General features: G+C 40.2%; 1 non-coding gene across 1 annotated transcript; it reads left to right on the top strand.

Annotated features, from left to right (window-relative positions):
* The first annotated feature begins 1,025 nt into the window (after positions 1–1,025).
* Positions 1,026–1,132, top strand: LOC127098776 (small nucleolar RNA R71). Its single transcript, XR_007793473.1, has one exon. It is a non-coding gene; the product is annotated as a small nucleolar RNA R71 (small nucleolar RNA).
* Positions 1,133–6,971: the final 5,839 nt, after the last annotated feature.

The following is a 6,971-nucleotide window of genomic DNA, read 5'->3' as shown; positions in this document are numbered from 1 at the left end:
TAATTAGCCTTTGAGGATAAGGGATAGGTGGTTTGTAAGGCGGTGGAGGTACATAAGGTTCTTTTTTTTCTACGGTTTCCTTATTACACTCTTCCTTTTCCTTAGGTTTAATTTCTTCCTCAGTTGACTTTTTAGAGTTTTGGTTCTCAATCCTTGGGTCAGATGGTCCTTCTACCTCTGTACCACTTCGTAATATAATTGCATGAGCGTGGCCTTTCAGATTAGGTTGTGGCTGTCCAGGAAATGCACCAGTTGGGGCAGCAGTAGGCGCTTGTTGTTGAGATACTTACGAGATTTGTGTTTCCAGCATTTTGTTATGGGTAGCCAGGGCATCTACTTTACTTGCTAGTTGTTTAATCTGTTCGCTAGTGTGTACATTCTGGTTTAAGAACTCTTTATTGGTTTGCTGTTGAGAAGCTATGAAGTTCTCCATCATGATTTCCAAGTTGGATTTCCTAGGAACGTTATTGTTAGGTGTAGATGGGGTCGGCTTTTGATATCCAGGTGGTACAGCTGGAGCTTGACTGGGAGCTTGACTTGGTGCGTATAAAGCGTTGTTACTTTTATATGAAAAATTAGGATGGTTCTTCCAGTTTGAGTTATAGGTATTCGAGTAAGGATTACCTTGAACATAGTTCACCTGATCTGTTTGAATTCCTGTTAGGAGTTGATAATCTGTAGGAGTGTGACCTTGAATTCCACAGACCTCGCAATTTTGAGTTACGGCAACCACAGTGGCTGGAGGTGATACGTTTAAACTTTCAATTTTCTGGGCAAGAGCATCCACTTTTGCATTAACATGATCAAGGCTACTTATCTCGTACATGCCAACTTTCGTTTGAGGTTTTTCTACCACTGTTCGGTCGCTTCCCCACTGATAATGATTTTGGGCCATGCTCTCGATAAGTTGATAAGCGTCGGTGTAAGGTTTATCCATAAGCGCACCACCGGCGGCGGCGTCTATTGTTAACCTTGTGTTGTACAAGAGACCATTATAGAAGGTGTGAATTACTAACCAGTCTTCTAAACCATGGTGTGGACAAAGTCTCATCATGTCCTTGTATCTTTCCCATGCTTCGCAAAGAGATTCGTTATCTTTTTTCTTAAATCCATTTATCTGGGCTCTCAACATAGCTATTTTGCTTGGAGGAAAATATCGGGCAAGAAAGACTTTCTTCAACTCATTCCATGTGGTGGCTGAGTTGGAAGGAAGAGACTGAAGCCATCTTCTAGCTTTATCTCTTAACGAGAAAGGAAAGAGACGAAGTCGAATTGCCTCTGAAGTGACACCATTAGCTTTAATAGTGTCAGCGTATTGGACAAATACAGATAAATGAAGGTTTGGATCCTCGGTAAGATTTCCAGAAAATTGATTCTGTTGCACTGCCTTCAACAGCGAAGGTTTAAGTTCGAAGTTGTTCGCTTCGATTGCGGGTGGAGCAATACTCGAATGCGGCTCATCCTGCGATGGAGCAGCGTAATCTCGAAGAGCACGAGCTGGTTCGGCCATCACTGGTATCGTTAAAGGAAGGAGATTTTTGAGATCAGGAATTTCGATTGGAGGAAGATTGTATCTAGCACGATACTCCCGAATTCGTCGTAATAATCAGAGATATCGTTCAACGTCGTTGATTCGTAAGTAGTACGACTCGCCTTGTGAGCGAGTGTGTGGCATACAAATCAACGAAAAAGGGAAAAAAATAAAAATTGCCTTAGTCTCTACAGCGTAACAGAAGAGTTACGATATGGACTAAATAAAAGTCCCCGGCAACGGCGCCAAAAACTTGATCGCGACTTTATGAGTCTATCGGGGTACTAACTGCAAGTGCACAGTCTAATCGCGTAGTTTTAAAAGATATCGATCCCACAGGGACTTAATGAACCTATCTACCATTTTTCTAGGGTTACTGCGTAAAGCTAAGGCGGATGATACTTTAATGATTAGGGGGAAAAGTAAAACTAAATTTGGATCTAGATAAAATATCAAATAATATGGATATCAGTATGTAGTTCGTCGTAATTGGGGAATCAAATCTTCGTTGGTCATTTTCTTAATTTTAAAATAAGTCTTTTCAGTAGACATTATTAATTAAAAGTTTTTTCCTCAAACTCTCGCTCTGTTGAATTAGACTACGACCTTATATTTTAACATACGCTCTCACTATTTCGTTAAATCTAAAATCACTTTTTGAAAATAATAGAATTTATAGAAACTCCTTTTGAGAAAATACTAACCGTTTAAACACCCTCGTCTCAAACTCTCGCTCTGTTGACTTAGATTATATGATTAAACTTAAATGCTTAACTCTCGTCCTCACATTTAACTTTTAAAAATAATTTTTGAAAATGATTAGAATTTAATTAACCTTAAAAATTGCTTTCGCCCTGATTTAAAGTCAATGTTCAATTTACACTGTCCAGTTAAAAACTCAAACCGTCGTTCTATTGATTTTAACTTCTTTATGTCTTTTACTCTCGTACAAAAACCTTGGTATTAACTCTGTAAATTGAGACCAGAAAAAGAGTGACTATATTTTGAAATAAATTTTAAAACCAACTCAATTCGAATTCCTTTATTCCGCTTACTTTACATACCGATATCTAAATTAATTAGCCAGACATGATAAACATGCACAAACAATAATCATGCATAAATACGGCCATATCAAACAAACAATATATATAAACAGCGGAACAAAGCATATGTAAATTAAAACGATAAATTAATTAATTAATGAACCTGGAAAAATACTAGAATTCAGGATTTTATCTCCTAGCTTCGATGCTCGAACACTCCACCACAAGTCGGTTGGATTTGTTCTTCACAATTCTCAATCAGATAGGAAAGTAAAAATAAGGAAATAAAATACTATGATCTAACGTAAGGTTAGATCCAATAAAATTACACAATACTTTCCGGTGTAGAAACTATCGTGAGAAAATAAACTGTATGCTTCGGAAATTAAACTAGAAAAGAAAAGGAAATAAATTGCTTGGAAATTTAGAGTGTTGGAAAAATAATGCTGGAAAAGTTGTACGGCGAAGAGAGAAGCTTCCATTGGCTTTTGTGAGGTGTATTTATATTCACCTCCCAAAATAACTGTTTCCTAGAATGGGTCTTCAGTGTCATTCAAAACGTCTACGAGTGCAGGAGAAAATTTAGGGGAAACCGTCCACTCCGTTACGCACGTAAAGCCTAAAATATAGGATGGAATGTGTGACGTCCGTCACATTATGTGTTACGGTCGTAACACTAGGTTTTAGGACGTGGCGATCGGCATGTGCTCGTGGCGGTCGTGACAGCCATTTCCTTTTTTCCAAACGTGGGCTGGGCTTTTGTGCTTCAGCTTGTGCTTTTCCTAGAAAATCCTCTTTTTGCACCCCTCTTGTTTCTTTTTCACACGTGCTTTAAATAATGATACCTGAAATAAATAATAGGAAAATACCGAGTAATATCAAATAATATAAAATAAATTGAATCAAATAACGATATAATTTAATTAAATCAAGTCTAAAAATGTGATATAGTTTCATGTTATCAAGCCACAATATGATCGAATTGATCCACTGTAACATCATGTTCTACAAAATCTTGCTCTAGAACTCTCTGCAGTGCTTCTCTGTACGCTTCAGAATTCATGAGCAGAGACAACACTGAGATCTTCGAGGGGGCTTGGAGCAACTGCTCTACCACATTCAACTCGCTTATTTTAATTAACTGAAGTACCTCATCATCATCATTGGGTTTCAAGTTGCTGGATTCACCAGACTTATCTTTTGAACAACCAACTGGGCCTTCAACAGGCACTTCCACTTTCTTACTCACAACCGATTCTTATTTGTCCTTTGGGAACACCGGCTCAAACACTCAACCACTGCAGGTCACCTTAGTAACATCAACAATGCTCACTACTGAACTAGTCGTAGGTAACGGGACCTCTAGACCATCTTTCATCATTGTAGAATTATACTAATACGGCACAGCTTTATCAGATGAATACGGGACTGGGCCCGCTAACCGTATTACCAACGACGATACTGATCTTTGATTATTGTTGTTACTGGAGTCGTACTGGATTACCAACTTCTCAGGTTGCTTGAAAACAGGCACTATGACATTAACATCGTCATCTACATGACGGGATTGAACAATTTGGATCATGCCTTCATCCATCAGCCGTTGAATGTCCCTTTTCATAACTTCACAACCCCTCGGGTTAACACTACAAACAGCACAACCATCATGGTCATGCTCACAATCACTTACCAAACAAACATCCTTATGCATTTGCACTAAGGACCTCCTGATGAAACGCACATCAAAAACTTTAAATTCCCCAGGACAACCATCCACCATATTCACAGAAGAGTTCCCATTAGCGGGCAACGGGTTTGCTTTCACATTCGGCGCATGGTCCTCGAAGTACACCATACCACTCTTCATCAATTTCTGAACCTCATACTTGATCGGATAACAATTTTCGATATCATGTCCGGGTGCTCCTTGATGAAAAGCACAATGGAGCTCAGGTTTATACCACCAAGGAAGTGGTTCTGGAATCTGTGGCGGGTTTCTTGGTTGGATCAGGTTCTTGAGAACCAAGGATGGATAAAGCTCTGCGTAAGACATATGAATCGGGTAAAAAGAGACCTTCTTCCTTTCGAAGTTTTGTTGTTGATGATTGTTGTTGGTATTGTTGTTGTTGTAGGTGTTTGTTCGTTGTTGCGGTTGTTATTGGTGACATTGGTGTTGTTGAACTGGTGTTAATTGTTGATTAGAAAATACCGGGAGAACGGAAGATACTTGATGATGATGTTGTTGACGGGATGGTGGATTCCTTCTGATCTGAGGCCTCCTCTGCCTCCCACTTCTTATTGCATTCGTCTTATTGTCTTTCTTCTTACTAAAATTACTACCACACCTCTTGCTTGTTGATGCCTCATCTCTTGACAAACGTCCCTCTCGGACTCCTTCTTCAAGCCTCATCCCCATGTTTACCATTTCGCTAAAGTCACTGGGGCACTAGCAATCATTCGTTCATAAGAAAATGAACTCAGAGTTTTCAAGAAGATCTTTGTCATTTCTTTTTCCTCCAAAGGAGGAGTGATATGGGAAGCCAACTCCCTCCATCGATGCGCATACTCTTTAAATGTCTCTTTATCCTTCTGAGACATAGACCTCAGTTGGTCTCTATCTGGCGCTATGTCCACATTATACTTATACTGCTTGACAAAAGCCTCCTCCAAATCATTGAAAGTGCAAATGCTGGCACTATCCAATCCCATGTACCAACGGAGCGCAGCGCCGGTCAGACTATCTTGGAAGTAGTGGATAAACAATTGATTATTCTCGGTCTGAGTAGACATCTTGCGAGCATACATCACAAGATGACTGAGCGGCCAAGAGTTCCCCTTATACTTTTCAAAGTCAGGCACTTTAAACTTCACTGGGATCTTGATGTTGGGCACCAAACATAACTCGGTAGCACTCTTCCCAAACAGATCTTTACCTCTCAGTGTCTTCAATTCCTTGCGCAACTCAAGAAACTGATCGTTCATTTCATCCATTTTCTCATAGACATCCGGACCCTCAGACGCATCAGAGTGATAAATGGTGTCCTCTATGGGGGGCAAAGTGTGCACAACGGGAGGAGGCACGGACATGACCGGGATAGGTGCCGGCATGGAAGCAAAGGTAGGCGCAAAGCCTTCGGGCACAAAGTTGGACGGCATTCCCCATGGGAATCTAACAGGAATAGTTGGCGCGAAATGGGCGGCAGCAGCAGGCACGTTAGAGGTAACCACCTCTGAAATAACAGTCCTCGCAGGAGGAGTTGCAGGCGTTGGAGAAGATTGACTCTGAGTGTCAAGAACTGACTCCATCATGGCAGTCAGGCGGGCGATCTCGTCCTTCAATTCTCTATTCTCTTGCTCTAGGTGCTCCATGATTCTCAGATGATTGGCTCAGGTATTATACCGGTGAGTCAGCTTAGCTAAAGCATAGAAGAAACACCAATCAGACATCTGGCGAAAACCTTCTTATGCAAATGATGCATGAAATGCAATGCTTGATTATTTTTATTTTCAAGGAACTTACTATATCATTTGCAAATATATATATATATATATATATATATATATATATATATATATATATATATTCAAATGGCAATTGCAACACGTTTATATGACCAAAAATCTCTTTTTATTTATATAAATTGGAAGGATTACACTGAGTACAATTTCATAAACCAAATGAAAAATACAAGAGAAAAGGAGACTAGTCATCCTAAGGATCCCTAATAACAATGTCAGAAGACCTGGCTGTAGGCGTGTACTTCCTTCGAATGCGACGGATCTCGGTCTCAAAAGAAGCCTTCATCTGAGTCTTCTCGAGGACAAGTTGGTCAACAATCTTCTTCCAAGCAACGGAAGGCTGAGGCATGCTAGAAGATGAAACCTCTGGCTCTCTCTGTCTCTTCATCACTCAGTCTTCTAGTAGCTTAATAAGTGCATCTTTGTCCTTAGACTCCACTCTTCCTGCTTCTTGCTCAAAGCACGGAAAGGCGTTTCCCACATGTCATTCTCTTGCTTCATCTTGATGAGCGCGTCTTCCACCTTCTCTACATCTTGGTTAGGGAGAGTTAATGGCTCAACCACAACAATAGGCATATGTCTTTCACAAGGATAAGGCATCTTCAACTTCAAAGCTCTCTTCTTCACCCAAAGAGTGTAAGCTTCCAAAGCTACACAATTCGCGGACCAAGCTCGGATCTTCCTTTCCTATGCACATTATGCCAAGCATGCACAATCTTCTACTTCAAATGTTGGGAATCTTTACCCTCTTGATAGAAAAGATCTTCTAATAAAGTGTTATTAGGCTTGTCTTTCAAGGGGAACCCAAGTTGACGACGAGCCAAAGCAGGATTGTAGTCAATTCCTCCTTGTGTACCAATGAGAGGCACATTAGA

This window comes from Lathyrus oleraceus, chromosome 6 (assembly GCF_024323335.1).
Source record: "Lathyrus oleraceus cultivar Zhongwan6 chromosome 6, CAAS_Psat_ZW6_1.0, whole genome shotgun sequence".
Lineage (NCBI taxonomy): Eukaryota > Viridiplantae > Streptophyta > Magnoliopsida > Fabales > Fabaceae > Lathyrus > Lathyrus oleraceus.
The sequence above is the reverse complement of the archived record's forward strand: the minus strand, read 5'-3'. Positions and strand labels throughout refer to the sequence as shown.